The 16,799-nt window shown below is 34.7% G+C and overlaps 1 protein-coding gene and 1 long non-coding RNA gene across 4 annotated transcripts in view; one reads left to right on the forward strand and one right to left on the reverse strand.

Moving 5' to 3' along the window:
* The window catches only part of GRIA1 (glutamate ionotropic receptor AMPA type subunit 1), a 343,445-nt gene that overhangs the window by 260,943 nt on the left and 65,703 nt on the right, over positions 1-16,799 (forward strand). The gene's annotated exons all lie outside the window — the stretch shown is intronic.
* LOC116421661 overlaps positions 15,898-16,799 on the reverse strand; it is a 44,394-nt gene continuing 43,492 nt past the window's right edge. For both annotated transcript variants that reach the window (XR_004232138.1, XR_004232139.1), the window contains one exon: positions 15,898-16,403. This is a non-coding gene — a long non-coding RNA (uncharacterized LOC116421661). The remainder of the gene's footprint in view (positions 16,404-16,799) is intronic.

Genomic DNA, 16,799 nt, shown 5'->3' on the forward strand with positions numbered 1-16,799 from the left:
GTATCTAAGCTGAGAATGGTATTAGTTTCATTCTTCTCTGTTCTGGTCAGCCCATATCTAAAGATTTGTTCTCAGTTCTAGAAACTGCATTTTAGAAAGAACTGTGAAAGCTGGAGAAGCCAGTAAGCAGCAGAATGTAGAGGGTGGGAAGGGAGGATAAGTTGAGGACTAAATTTTGGGACATATCAGGAACTGTTGAAAGAGCTAGGATGTTTTACATGAAGAAGAGAAAACTAGAGAAGAGATAATATCTATCTACATATATTTAAAGTATTATAATGAAGAAACAGAATCCAATTAAAGCCAATCTAATAAGCATTTTTAAATGCCTATTCTGGGCAAGGCACTATGCCAAGTGCTGGGAATACAAGCACAAAATGGAAAATAGACACTGCATTCAAGGAGCTCACATTCTATTGGAGGGGAATATAACATGTGAACAGAAAAATCTATGTAAGATACTTTGAAGAAGAAATGAGGGAGATCAGGAAGGATTCCTTTACAAGCTGAGATTTTTTTAAATAATAGGGGTTTTTTCCTCCCAAATTACATGTGAAAACAATTTTTAACATTTGTTGTGTTCTTTTCTAAATTTTGAATTCTTAATTCTGTCCTATTCTCCCTCTCTCTCTCCTCCCCTCCCCAAAATAGTAAGCAATCTGATATAGGATATACATATACAATCATGTAAAATATTTCCATAGTAGTTGTTTTGTACAAGAAGAATGAGAAAGAGAGAGAAGAAGAAGAAGGAGGAGGAGGAGAAGAAGAAGAAGAAGAAAAGGAAGGAAGAAAGGAAGGAAGGAAGAAAGGAAGGAAGGAAGGAAGGAAGGAAGGAAGGAAGGAAGGAAGGAAGGAAGGAAGGAAGGAGAAAAGAAAATAGCACACTTCAATTTGTATTCATATAATATCAATTCTTTCTTTGAAGACAACATTTTTCTTCATGAGTCTTTTGGTACTATCTTGAATCATTATATTACCCAGAATAACTTAGTTATTATTCACAGTTGATCATCATACAATATTGCTCTTACTGTGTACAATGTTGTAGTTTTGCTGACTTCACTTTGTATCAGTTTATGTAAGTCTTTCCAGGTTTTTTCTAAAATCCTCACAAACTGAGCTTTGAATGAGGTTTTCTAGGCATGGAGGATAGCCTGTGTAGAAGCATAAAGGCCTAAGAATATCATCTCATATCAGGTAAACATTTATATGAAATACAGTATTTGTGAGAGATAAGTGATATGAAAAGTCTAGAGAGATAGGTTGGAATTAAATTTATAAAGCCAAGCAGAGAAATTTATATTTGATCCTAAAAGCATCTTTAGGCTTTTGACCAGGGGAGTTTGATTTATACCCAGGGAGATCATTGTTGCATCTGGAAGAACACACTGGAGAAAGGAGAAACCAAAGACACCATAAGAGCCCAACTAGGAGGCCATTGCAGTTCTCTAGGCAAGGGGTAATAAAAGCCTGAAATTCAGTGACTGTGTGAATATAGAGAAAGGAATAGATGTGAGATATATTGCAAAGGGAGAATTCAAACGACCTAGCACTTGAATAGAAATGGAGAGTAAAGAAAAAGGAATAGTTGACATTATTTCTTAAAAGTATAAACCTGAGTGACTGAAAAAAAATGATGTGGATGCCATGGAAGTAGGCTTCTCAGAGTAGTAGAATAAAATTGGATTCAGCTTATTCTATTTGATCTCAAATGGGGAAAGGGGTAAGAGTAATGGGTAGCATTCAGGTTAAAATAAGTTTTTAGAGGCAGCTAGGTGGCACTAATAGACCACCAGCCTTGAAATTAGGAGAACCTGAGTTCAAATTCTGGCCTAAGACACTTAATATTTCCTAGCTGTGTGATCTTGGGCAAATCACTTAACCCCAATTGCCCTGGCCAAAAAAAAAAAAAAAAAAGTTTCTAATGGCTAGTTAGAGCTGCTCAAAAATATGATGGATTTCCTCAGGAGGTCTTCTGGTCTACATGATATAAGGTGATCTTTCTTCACCTCCTTCTCTTAGAATACCTGAATTCCTTCAGGTTGTAATTCAAATGCGTCCTTTTGCAGAAAGTCTTCCCTGAAAAGGGTACCTTTTGATCTACCTTTTATGCATTTTGAGTGCAGCTGTTTATTTACATGTTACTTTCTCCATCGATTATAAGATTCTTGAAAACAGGGACTATTTTTTTGTTTTTGTTTGTATCCCTGGCATGTCATACAGTGAGTGCTTGACATATAAAAACACACACACACACACACACACACACACACATATATATATATATATATATATATATATATATATACACATATGATGGATATATATTCAATGTTTGTTGACTGATTTGATTCCCCTTTGTTAGAGATCTTCATTTGAAGGCTAAGTGAGCATTTGTTGGGTAATGCTGTAAAAGGATTCCTTCTTTTTCAAACATGAGTTGAGCAAAATTCTATACTAACATCTAAGGATGAGCCCATAGTCCATAGAGAAGTCTATGTTGTATACAACAGTATAGACTTGAAAAAGGGAGAAAATGAGGTTTGAGAGGGACAAGATGAAAAGTATCTGATTGAAGGATATGAGTGAAAAAACATTCAGGATAGTACTTCCATGCTTTAGTACCTGTTCCCTTTGTGTGCCATGCCCTTTGAAGATTCCTAAAGGAGTAGACCTTTCAGGAAAGGTGGATTCTAACTTTGAACATATACCTTGGTTTGATGGAGTTGGTCCCTAGGAGCTCCCAAAAGGGGACTTAAATTTACAGGCATCATAAAACATAGACTTTCTATTAGATTAAAATATTTTAACAATTATATTTCAAATACAGTGCCCATCAGAGGAAGTGGTCTCTTTTTTCAACCACCCCTCTTAATTCTGGTTTTTCCCCTCTTTTAATTATTTTCTATTTATTCTCAATATAGTTGCTTTGTATATATTTGTTTGCATATTGTCTCCTCCATTAGATTATAAGTTCCTCGAGGGAAGGGGAAATCTTTTGACAGTTTTTTTTTTCATTCCAAGAGCTTAGAACAATGCCTACTAACATATAGTAGATGCTTAATAAGTATTTATTAAATTGACCTTTCCAGAAGAACAAAGTTCTCCATCACTTCGCAGTATCTTTTAAGATTCAAGTTCCCATCACACTCCAACTAATGACTCTGCACCACATTCTGATCCTAAACAAGTCATGTCCCTGAAATGGACCTTGGTGTTTAATAAGTAAAATGAAAGAATTAAACTAAAGTCTTGAGTCTCCTCCAAAACTAAAATTCAGTGAGAATTAGATGATTGAAATCACCCCCTCCAACTATAACTTTCTCTATTGTGTATTCTAAAGTCACTTTCAACTCTGATATTCTATGGCAGGAGATCTTAACATGGAGTCCATGAACTTTTTTTTATGTATGTATATATAAATAGAAATTGGTAGATACAGATACACACATTTTGATAATATTTTTGAGTATTTATGAATATAAATATATTTCAACATAATTAGTTTCTTTAGAATCCTATTTATTTTATGTATTTAAAAACATTATTCTGAAAAGTACATAGTTTTCATTAGAATGCCAAATAATCCCAGGATACACAAAAATGATGAAGTCCTGAGTAACTAGGTAGGGTTGGCAGAGAAAGACTGAAGTACTGATAAAATTACTCCCTGAGGCAAGCAAGGAAGGACACTGATGGGGATCAGTTTAACCATATAATCCCACCCTCAATAGAGGTCATGGTTACCCCACTTTGCTGTGTCCAGTAAGAAATCCAAGTTATGTCAAACCCCCAAAGTTAATTTCCCCTATAAATCTATCCATGAATATGCCATTTTTGCTAAACTTCTTTTGGGTTAAGCCTACCATGGCATTCTGCCTCCTGGTATCTTTCTCTTCATCCTTTCCCCATGCCTCATAGTGTTTTCTCCTTCTTATAGCTAACTAATTCTTTAGGATGCTAAAATCTTTTTAGGCTTTAGCCTGTCAGTCAATGGTTACTCCCATCTCATGGAGCACTGTTAAGTTCCATTAGGAAACTCATCTTTTCCATTGTTGATTGTTAAAAACTCCTTTCATTGATAATTTATTGATCTCCCAAATCCATTTCATATTTACCATTCCTGGTGTCTATTCTATCTCTTAATTTTGTCTATAATCTCTTCTCCTAAATAAACCTACTCTTTTGCCAAAGAGAATGGCCTTTGTGAATTCTTCACGTGACTAAACCCCAATTTTTTGTGCCTGAACATCAATTATGTAAATTGGTACTGAATTTCAAAGACACCAAAAATATTGAATCCCTATTCTATGATCCTTGCTCTTAAGAGCCCATCCAGCTTTGCCAATTTCATTCTATATTCTGGCTCTAACATCCTGTATTCTAAAATCTGTTCCAACTGTAACATTCTATGCTTTTGGCTTTTCCCTTCAGTCTGTTAGTAGGAAGGCAGGGAAGAAATGGCCAGGGGAGAGGATAGCAGAACCTTGAGTCATGTCATATAGAGAACTATTTAGTCTGTATGTTATGGCACTGGCTATGAGTATTAGTATATAGATCTCAGCCTAGAAACCTTTCTTTGATATCTGAGAGAAATTTTAAAAAATACAAATCTAAAGTCTACTATTACTTGGACAGGACCTAAGAAACAATCTATTCCACATATATTTACATATTAGTCTTTAATAGTAGCCATCTCTAGGGTGGTGGGGGAGAGGGAAGGAAAAGGAGAAGAAATAAATTTACATAATAACTTTATTATATTTAAAAGGAATAACCAATTGTAGATGCTAGTTAAAAAGTTTTGTGATATTTTAAAGATTTGATTCATCTTATTTTCTTAATTCTATGTAATAGAAATGCTTATTTTATTTCATAAATTAAGAACAAATCTTTTTTAAAAAAAAGGAAAAGGGGGGGAGCCACAAATGTCATTTTTTAAAATAAAGGATTTTTGTTTTGTGGGTAATCTCATGAGAACTATTGCCAAATAATGAGTAAATATTTATTTTCTAATATGATTTTTAAAAACCTGTTCCAAAAAGAAAACTTCTTAAGTACTAATCAATGTCTTGTACTTTAGTCCTGCAAAAAGGGGGAAGGGGAGCCTCACCAGTTAAAATTGTTGCATTTCACTGTAGTTAATTACTCCTATTTGTAGGCTCAATGCTCCCTAAACATAGCTCATCCAAGTAATTAGATGACAGGGATTTTTTCCTACTAATTGTGAGGTGGCCATCTGATGCTGTTTCCAATTGCCTTTATCCAATACTGTTTTGGTTTGGGATTTTTTAAAATAGCTGTTTGAAAGATTAGAAGTAAGAAGGACTGGACTTTGTCACCATAAAAGCTACTATCTTCCTTTAGTTCAGTGGAAGAATATTTGGATTGTAAAATTATAGAACCATAGGATTTTGAGTTAGAAGAGTTCTCAGAAATGATTAATCAAATCGTTCCTTTTATAGTACAGAAAAGAACCTTTAAGACTAAATGATCCATAGTCCAACCATTCCATTTTACAGAAGAGGAACCAGAAGTTTAGAGACGAAAGTAAGCAATATTGCATGCAGGGTTGTTTTCTAGGTTTAGAGTAGAAAACATGCATTCAAATTCTGCCCCTGCCAATTACTAGTTTTATGGTATTAGGTAAGTCACTTAAGCAGTCAGCCTCAGTTGCCTCATTTATAAAATAAGGAGGTAAAACAAGCAGGACTCTAAGGGTTCTTTTCTGATTCTAAATCCCTTTTGGATGCATCATTCTGTTAGCACTCTGTCTCCTTCTACCCCTTTCCCAAAAATGGGGATGACATGACCCATCCCTTAAGAAAGAGAATGCTCTGAAATCATTGGTTAAACTCTCAGAGAAAAACATAGTGAGATTCAATTCAATTCAACGAGGTTTTTATTAGCACCTACTATATTATAGGTACTATGATATATATAGATAAGTAAATACAAAATTAAAGCTAAGTGAGAAGATATGTCAGGGAACACAAATGTCTAAAGAAATCTTTAATTGATTTCTTGAAGAAGGTGACACTTGAGCTGAAACTTGAAGAGAGCCAGAGCTTCCAAAAGATGGACAATAGGAGGAAGGAGTACTCAGGGAGTAGAAGATAACAGCTTGTACAAAGGCATGTCATGTCCTTGGACTAGCAGGTAGCTGAGTTTGACTAGAATATTGAGTATATTAATCAATCAATATTAATTAACCTCCTGCACTGTGCCAGTCTCTGTGTGCTGTGTGTGTTTGAGGGAGACATAATCAGCCTGGAGAGAAAGTCTAGAGAAAAACTTTGAAAGTCTCTAAATACCCAACAGATGAGTTTGTATTTTATCTTAAGGACCAAAAGAAGCCACTCAAACTTTTTCAGCATGGGTCTGATATACGTAGACATATGTTTAGGAATATCAATTTTGCAGCTGGATTGGAGAGAAAGAGAGGCTGGATTCAGAGAGACCAATTAAACTATTGCAATAGTGTAGAAGAGATCTGATAAGGTCCTTAACTAAGGAGGTTGTTACATGAGAAGACAGGAGGGAATAACTATAATGTTTCAGAGGTATAATTTGAGGAGGATTCAGCAAATAGCTAGATGTGGTATGTAAGAAAATAGGATGATTCTAAGATAAATCTGAATAAGCAGAAAAATAGGGGCAGCCTTAACAAAAATAGGGAAACTGGAATGATGTGAGTTTTGGGGACAGAAAAATTCAGTATAGAATATAGTGAATTTGTGAGGCCTCTTAGAAATCCATGGGAAGATATTCAACAATTTTATCAATGTATTTTAGGAAAGAGATGAAGCTATACAGGGAAATTTAAGAGTCAGATACATAAAATTCATATGTATTCATAAAATAACAGAGAGGAAAAATGTAAAAAGAGGAAAAGTGAGGGATGATCCAAGATAGCCCTGAGGTACATTAATGCGTAAAGGATGGGACATGCATGATGATCTTGTAAAGGAGACCAAGAAGAATGGTTCAGATAAGAAAGAAAAGAATCAGGAAAAGGCAAGCTGTGAAGAAAATGTAGGTAATAGAAAATATCAAGAAGGAATAGGTGGTCCACAGTGTAAAAAGTTAATGAGATAATAAGTTTGAGGAGTAAGAAAAGATACTTGGTATGTAACAATAAGGAGTTTAGGAGTAACCTTGAAGAGATCATTATCTGCCAAATGGTGAATATGGGAAGGTAAAATGCAGAGTTGAAAAGTGAGTGGGAGGAAGTTGAATGCCACTGACTTGGTTAAAACCTTCCACTATCCTCTATGAATAAATAAATTGCCCTCCTGCAATGAGATTTTTAGGGAAAAATAATGCTATAGCTTTGTAGGTTGTTAGAACTAGAATCCCTTCATTTTCTAGAAAAGGAAACAAATCCAAAAAGATGAAAGGATTTGTCCAAGATCATATACCCACATAGTGGCCCAGTCAGAACTTGAATTCAGATATCTTAATTCTGAGTCCAATTTTTTTTCAATATACAACCAATCTAATCACCCTACACTAGATGAACTTCAGTGTGTCAAATGTGGCTACTAGAACAAATGTAGTTAACCAGGTAAAGATGTAATTCAGGCATATTTCATTAACACAAGTCTAATATCAAACAATCAATAAATCCTTGCTTGATTGATTAATTGATTTATCCAGACTTCTCCTAATGCATTATAGAATCACATTAGCTCTTTTGGCTAGTGTGTCATGCTGTTGTCATAGTTGTGTCATATTGTAGACTCATTGAATTTCTGATGTCTCAGATCTCTCCTATTGTATATTTGTGCAATTTATTTTAAACCCAAGTTTAGGAACCTTCCATGTGCTCCCAATTAAAAGTTATCTTTTTTTTTTTCTTCCTCGGACTTCAAATCATATTTGGTTTGTGCCTTCTTCATGAATTTATCATGTTCCAACTTGCATTAGAATTATTTGTGACTGTGGCTTATTTCCCCAGCATAGAAAAACATTAGCTCTCTTCTAGTTCATCTTTTTAACCTCCTTAACATTTAACAAAAGTGGTCTGCACATTGTGTAGGTTATCTAATCCAGCCCTCTTTTTTATAGCTAAGGAAAATGAGACCCAGAGAGGGAAAAGAGGTTGCTTGAGATCCCATAGATATTAAGTGCCAAAGCTAGAATCACAATACATGTCTTTTCATTCCAAATCCAGTCCTCATCCCACTACACTACAAAATAGAGAAAATGAAAATCATGTCAGACTTCTTAGGGAAGACTTCACAGAGGACTGAAACTTAAGCTGGAACTTGATATTTGGACAGAATTAGTCTAGTTGAAGAGAAGCAGAAGTCTTCTTTAGGTCATTGAGAACAATAGTTCATTTTCATCATCATCAAAAAGAATTTCTAAGTGGCTCTTTAGTAGAAATAAAATACCACAAGAGAGTAAATTCCACTCAGGAAAGAAATTCACACAGAGGATGTAGGAACCTTAGATATTCATTCTATAAAAGATTCCTGCTTCTAATAAGAATTGAACAGAATGGTTCTAAGGTCCCTTTCTACTCAAAGGTGCAGGCAAGAATTCTACTCTTCATTGGCAAGTAATGCTGTGCATTAACTCTTTTCTCTTGACAACCTAAAATCTCTTGTTAGTTGGTGATTTAAATTTTCTTTTTCTTCCCATGATTCTGTTTTATTCAGTCCCTAGTCTTCCTAAGAAGAAACAAGTGGGTGTTTTTCTAACCACCTAGAAAACAGGGTTCATATGTTTCTAGGTCATCTCTCCTAGTGAAAACTTTAGTTTATTGTTTAAGTAATTATTTAGTGAATGGCGCTCAGGTTGGTTGAAAGAGCTCCTTGTTATTCCAAAGTATCTGACTTAACAAGCAACAGGAGACCAGGAGAATTTAGCTCCTTAAATAATAATCACATTGAAACTGGAACAGAACCCAGATAACCAGCCACTCAGGGCTCATGGGAAATGAGTTTCACCAATTTCAAAATGGCTATTTCCTCTTAGACATGATTTTCTTTCTAGTCACTAGGAGTCCTCAAGAAATGAAATTCACCACTTTCAAAATGGTTACCCTCTCCCTAAGCTTTTTGTCATTCAAAGGCAACAAGAGCTCATGGGAAATGAAATTTACTCAGTTTCATTTCAGATGAAGTAATTCATTGATTTTCTTGCTTCTTATGAATGAATGGGGGCGGGGAGGAGTAAGAAAGGTATATTTGTTCTGAGCAAAGCATTTCTTGAGTGGATAAAAGGAAACAGTCTTGAATGAGAGATTTCTGTACTCTGCATATGAAACCATATGTCGTATATTGTATTGATTCTGGGTATCATATTTTCAGAAGTACAGTGATGAGCTGGAGTATGGCCAAAGGAGATAGACTGGGATGATAGGGAAGTCAAGAACCATTTTATACTAAAATCAGTTAAGGAAACTAGGAGTGTTTGTCTTAGAAAAGGGAAGACCTATGAACAATATGATAGCTATCTTCAAATATTCTGAAGACTATCATATTGGAAGAAGCCTTGTTTTCTTGACTCCAGAGGCAGAGCTTAGAGTAATAAGTAGCTATTACAAAAAGGCAGATGGAATCTTGATATAAAAGAAAACTTTCTAATAATTACAGCTATGCAAAAGGAGAATGAGCTGCTTTAAGGCAGAGTGATTTGTTTCTTCATCAATGGGACTTTCAAATCAGGGTTACATGGTCTTTCATGGATGTTATTAAGGGAATTTCTTTGTAGATCTAGTGTGGGCTAAATAACCACTACAAAGGTAACACACAATGTTGAGTTTCTCTAATTTATACCTTTAATTATGGCAGGATGTTAGATAACCTATGACATTGATCAATCTTATAAAACCATCTCTTGTGTCTCCTTCAGTATTTGAGTAAGTTTTTTTTTTTTTAAAGAAAGGAAATTCTTATTTGGAATTGAAAGTGTTGATGAGATTTAAAGAATTAAGTTTTGAGGAAGATATAAAAAATGTGATAGTCTTTATTTGAAAGGTTCTTATATGGAAGAGGGATCTGTCTAGTTTCTGAGAGCAGATCTTAGACCAATACAAGAATTTTTAGGCAGACAGGTTTCAGCTTTATATGAAGTAGAATTTCCAAAAACAAAAGCTCTTACCTTCAGAAGCAGTGGGTTTCAAGTCTCTGAAGGTCTCTAGGCAAAGAATGGATGACCACTTGTCAATGCTTGTAGACAGAATTCCTGGTCAGGCATAATTGAAGCATATTACCTCTAAAGTGCTTTCTGACCAGAGATTCTTTGATATAGTTTGAAAGTATAATACTGAGGAAGAACTAGTTTATAGGGAGTAGGAGATAGTCAGCAAGGGAGCTACAAGATTAAATCAAGCTAAGAGATTAAAGATGCCCACCCAGAGCCTGTGATGATATCATAGATCTAAGATCTAAGAGCATGAACTCCAAGCCATTAGAATTCATAGATGTGTAAGAGGATCTAATCAGATGAGTATTATATCTCATTATTATGTAGCTTTGCCTTCATCAGTCTATATCATGGGGTTATCACTGAAAGAAAAATATTATTTGTTATATATTACTTATTTCTTGCTATGATTTTAGTGATTCAACAAATGATTTAGTCATTTCACTACATCCTAAGAGTTTTCCAAAAACTGACTAAAGCAGATATAATTAAAGAAGAACTTTATCACAACTGTCAAACAATGGAAAGGACTTCCTCACTGAATCAATGGACATCTTCCTATCATTGGAGGTATTCGTACAAATACCAAATAGCTATAGCCAATCAGGAATGCTAAAGAAGGAACTCCTGCATGGTTTGGAATCTGGAGTTAGATCCCTTCTAAGGCCATAGAATAGAAATGCAATAACTTGTCATTAAGATTATTTTAGGGTCATGATGAAAGAGCTATTTAGGGAATTTTATGTCTATGTATAATCAAATGTGCCTGTCTAGAGGAGGAAGTTAAAAGACTACTAGGAAAAGAAGTACTCACTCCTCTGATTCACACCTATAGAATATATTACCTTTTCTTCTCCCAAGAGACAATTCCGAGTGCCTAGTCAATTCCTTCCATCTTCTGTACACATGTGAAGATAAGTATCTAAGAAGTGAATAAGGTTATGTATGCCAATAACCCAGCCTAGTCCCAGAGAGTTTTAAAAAACTGAATCGTTTTTAGCCTAGGGAAAAGAAATAAAAAGTTTTATCTTGTAGAAAGTTTATCAAAAACAATACTTAAGATTCTCTCATTTTTAGCTCAGAGCCCCCATCAAGGATCTTTAAACCATAATGTTTTACATAGAGGTGTCTAATCTCTTTCTTCCTCTTTATATACCAAGACTTGTACTATTTTTCTTTCCTTAATAAGTCTTCCCATTTGTGATCAAAGTTATCACATGAACCAAAAACAGTTTAATTCCATCTTATTTCCATCTAGTGAAAATTGGCTTTGATACTGATTAAAACAGAAGGTGCAAACATAATTCTAATAACAGCAAACTTTGGAACAGAAACTCATTGTTCTTGAGAAATAAAAAGGAAAACAAAGAGGAAAGAGAGAAGGAAAAAAGTGGTACTGTCATCTGTTTCAGCAGAATCAAGCAATCATAGTGTCTCTCTTCCCTGTGGCTTAACCCCTTGGTTGTCCTACTGGCAGATGCTAACATGGTACTCACTGTTCTTTCCATTCCTCCCCCACCCATGTCTACTTCCTTATCTGCCACCCACCACTCAGCTCAGACTCCAAGCACTGTCTTCCTATTTTTTAGTTCAAATTCCTGAATCACAAGCCTTTATGCTCTCAATACAAACTCCCAAATCAGGAATCTTATTAAAACTCTAGGAGTTTAGGTTCTCTTAGGTTGGGAACCTATTTTACTCTCACTCGGCCTCATGCATTGAAAGTTTATTCAGATCTCATGTATTTTGTTGGGTCAAGTGTCTAATTTGTTTTCACTGGGTATTTCTGTCTCTTATGACAGCAAACCCAAGAGACATCCTTACAATTTATGGAGCTTCTTCTATCATACCATTTCTTCACATCAGAAAGATGCTAATGATTATATAGGAATATTATTTTGGGGTATACTACAAAATCTTATATTTAGAATTAGAAAAGACATCAAAAATTTCATAATCCAATCCCATCTTTTTACAGAAGCCCAGAGATCTGGAATGATTTGATCAGTCACTTAAGTCATAATCATCCAAAGTGGGATTTGAACCCAAATCTTTAGACTCCAGAACCAGTGACATGATTCATATTCTAATAGTTATTAGAGGAAAGGACCACTGAGATCCTATCCAACTCTAAAATCCTTTATTTTAGATGTTATAAGCAGCACATAAACTGACAAAAGCAACAGCTTGATTAACATGCATGTGTGTTTTTGTGTGCATGTGTGTGTATCCAAACCTGCAGGTTAAAATTATTCTTTATGTCTTCTGCAATTCTTTATGGTTTGCCAAGAGTTTTCATCATAATGCTCCTATAAGTATTGTATTATTATGAGGAAACTCAAGCTAGAAAAAATTACTTACTTGGAGCCACATAATATATGTTGGAGAAAGAAAGAAATTTGGACTATTTGACCCTAAGACTAAAAGTATTTATAGTTTACCATTTGTATTTCTAATGAGCCCCTGAGTTTCACAGGATTATCTCTATAAGTTTATCAACAAGCCAAGGCACACTTAGAAGGAGGAATATCTAGGAGGCTAAATAGCTGCTTCTCAAAGAACTGACTCAGAAGCCCTTTGTTCCTTCCCCACCCAGAAATCTAAAGCAGAGAAAGATCTAAGGCCTTCCTTCTTCAATCAAGGAACCACAGTTTATAGAAGTCTCCATATTGTACTTTTTTTTTAAAACACCAAGGTTCTAAATGCTTTTTATGGATTGTAAAGAGAATTAATATGAATCATCTATTCATAGTATCTATCTCCTGATTCCACAACTCCAACTGAAAAGTGGCATGTCCATACAAAATTTTCTCTAATACTTTTCCTTATTTTAATCACCCCTACTCCATCTCAATTCCTCTCCCAATCCCATCAGCCTTGCCTATTACAGCATTCATACTTTTGCTCAAAAAAGAGCACACTATGACTTATGATCTTTCTTCCAGTTCATTGCAGTTTCCCAGTATCAACCACTCTAGTTCCTTTTACTTACATATCCATTAGTGACTTCATTGTTTTTCATTTGTATTTCTTATTAACTATTGCACTAGTATTTTGCCCTCGACTTTTCACTACTCCCAGCCAGGCAGACTCACTCAGATTACTCCTCCATCTACCATCTAGTACTCCTCCACCAAGGATGCCAAACCTCAGTGAAAAAAATCATGAAAATAAGTCAGCTTTACCCACTACAGTCTCATGGACCATAAATTTAACTGGAGTCTCATTGATATTTAACAGACTTTTTCCTCTTCTCATTATGACTTGATTTCACTCTTTGTAGTAATTATTCCAAACATTTTCTTCTTGCCATCAACCTTATTCCTGTATTCTTATAATTATAGAACAGCTAGACTGTACCCCTAGGGGATAGAACACTGACTCTATAGTCAGGAAGAAGGTTTAAAACTTACTTCCGATACCTACTAATTCTCTGATCCTGGAAAAGTCACTTAATCTTTATCTTCCTCAGGTTTTTCATTTATAAGATGGCTGTTAGGAAGATAAAATGAGATAATATCTATAAAGTGCTATGATAATATCTATAATTATAGATATTATATATATATATATAATATCAATATATAGGTTATATGTTATATAATCTATATATTATAATATCTATAAAAGCTTTTTTCTCAAAAAGTCAATTTTTCTCAAATACATGTAAAGATAGTTTGCAGCATTCATTTTTGTAAGATTTTATGTTCCAAAATTTTCTATATATTATGCTTTGATCTTCCATCCCAAGTATACTGGAATTGAACCACTGCTTTGTTAAGAAGACCGAAGTTTGTCACAGTTGATCTTCACAAAATCTTCTTGTTACTGTATACAATATTCTCCTGGTTCTGCTCAGTTCACTTAGCATCAGTTCATATAATTCTTTCTAGGCTTTTCTGAAATCACCCTGCTCATCATTTCTTATAGAACAATATTCCATTGCATTTATATATCATAGCTTATTCAGTCATTCTCTGAGTGATGGGCATCCACTAAATTTCAAGTTTTTTTCAAAAAGAGTTGCTACAAATATTTTTGCATATGTCGGTTCCTTTCCTTGCTTTATGATCTCTTTGGGATACAGTCACCGCTGGATCAAAGGACAGCTGTATAGCACTTTAAGCATGGTTCTAAATTGCTCTCCAGAATGGTTGAATCATTTCACAACTCCACTAACAATGTATTAGTGTCCTTGTTTTCCTATATCCCCTCCAACATTTATCATTATCTTTTCTTGTCATCTTAGCCTATCTGAGAGGTGTGAAGTGGTACCACAAAGGTGTCTTAATTTTCATTCTCTAATCAATAATGATTTAGAGCATTTTTTCACATGACTATAAGTGACTTTAATTTCTGAAAATTGTCTCTTTATACCCTTTGATCATTCAATTGGGAAATAACTCATATTCTTATACATTTTATTCAGTTCACTATATATTTTAGAAATGAGACCTTTATCAGAAATATTAACTGTAAAAATTGTTTCCCAGTTTCTGTTCCATTATAATCTTGACTACATTGATTTTGTTTGTGCAAAAGCTTTTAAATTTAATCAAAATTGTCCATTTTTCAATTCATAATATTCTCTAGTTCTTCTTTGGTGATACATTTTATAAATCTTAAAACACTTTATAAATGCTAACTGTTGTTATTTCATATGTTCTATCCAGCTTTGCCCTTTCCTCAGGAAATTGACTAAATAGATACCTTTTAGTACACTGCTTTGCTGTTCTTTACTTTCTCAATATTATTAACTTCCCTTTCCTCTTCACCTCTGGTCACAAAATAAGAAATATCCCTCTTACTCATTAAAGCTAAATTTAGTACATTGATTCCTGTTCCTATTTCCCATTCCCCATTCTTTCCATGACATTGGACTAGCAGTTATCCCTTCTATCTTTAATCTCTTAGTTTGGGGATAGAACCAACCTTCCTTTCCTACCAATTTAAAAGTGGTAACTAGACTGGGCCCTATCTTTCAATGGAGTTTTTGAGGAGAATAATGATGTATCTATGCCAGGTTATCCCACTCCTGCTGAAGTCTGGATATTGTTATCAAACTGTAGTCTGGTTGAAATGTCTGGGTCCTAGTCCCATCCCTACCTAAGAAAGAAACTTTGCGGAATCAGGCGATACTACTTTCTGCAATACATTTTGAGGAACTAAAGCTGGATGCAGAGATGGCATAGTCTGCAACATTTGCCTTCCTTTGTATGGGCTTCTGATCAAAAAGTACAGCTGCTGGTTCAACATCAACCCAGAGTTCAAATTGGTTCCAGGCCCCATAACATTTACCAAGAGCTTATATTGGCCTTGATATCTCTTCTGGCTTAGCCTAGACTGGGAATTTGTACTGGTTTTAGATCCCTTTTACTCCTGGCTCCAGACATCAGTAGGCTTCAAGACTTCTGCTGCTGCAATACCAAACTGGTATTCTTTGGTTCATTAGTGTTAAATCTTATTATATATGACACCCTTCTTCATAGTTTTTTAGGCATTTCTCAAGAAAGCAGGGCTTAAGTGGAAGTTTTCATATCATCATGTTTAGTCAAATTCAATCTTTCTTCTTCTGTCTTTCCCTTGCAATTGGTTTCTTCCTATATATTCATAAACATGCTCTGGTCTTCCTGATCTTCATCTCTAAAGAAAACCCCTCCCCCCAAAAAAACCATTACTTACACCATAGTAGGCATATAAATGTTAGTTATTATTTATTATTATTAAAATCTGGCTTTAGGCACTTAGTAGCTAGATACCCTTGGCAAGTCACTTTATCTCTATTTGTTTTAATCTGTAAAATAGGGATAATAGCACCTACTTCCCAGTTATTGTGAGGGTCAAATGAGATAATTGTGAGGTGCTTTATACAAACCCAATACAATATAGGTGTTATTGTTATTATTATTATTAAGCTCTTAGCATAATACCAGACACATGATAAGCCTTATATAAATGTTAGTTATCATCATCATCATTCTTTAGACAAACTAGACAATTCTCTTTCCAGTGAACATGATCTTCATTGCCCTTCTCTCATACCTTTGTACACACAGTTCCATGTGTCTGGAATATTAATCATCTATCACCTGTTGAATTCTTATATAACTTTTAAAGCCCGATTCAAATGTTATTTCTTCCGAAGTCTTTATTTATCCTTCTGGGACTTTATATGGCACTCTGTTTTGTCAGTCTATAAGTATTAAGTTTTCCTTCTGTATGCCAGGGACTGTGCTAAATGTCTGGGATACAAAGAACAGCAAAAGATTTCAGTCAGTTGGGGAGAAGACAATATGCAAATGTTTATATACAAACAAGCTACAAATAGGTTCAATATAGAAGGAAAGAATTGGAATTAAGAGGGATTAGGAAAGGCTTCCTATAGAACAGGGGTTCTGCAAATCTTAAACTCTGTTAATGTTAGCTGTTATTAAGGATCATAAAGGCAGAAACTATAAATTATCTGAACTTCATATCACATAGTGTGTGTGTTTGTGTTTGTGTACATAGTATGCAGCTCAATGCTATACACACAGCTGGTTTAGTGTTTATTGATTTGAATTAAATTGAATCCCCAGTTTACAGATATTCCAGAGGAAATAAAAATCACTCAACTAGTCAGTGGTAGAGCCAAGACT

The sequence above is a fragment of the Sarcophilus harrisii genome, chromosome 2 (assembly GCF_902635505.1).
Source record: "Sarcophilus harrisii chromosome 2, mSarHar1.11, whole genome shotgun sequence".
NCBI classification, from domain to species: Eukaryota; Metazoa; Chordata; class Mammalia; order Dasyuromorphia; family Dasyuridae; genus Sarcophilus; species Sarcophilus harrisii.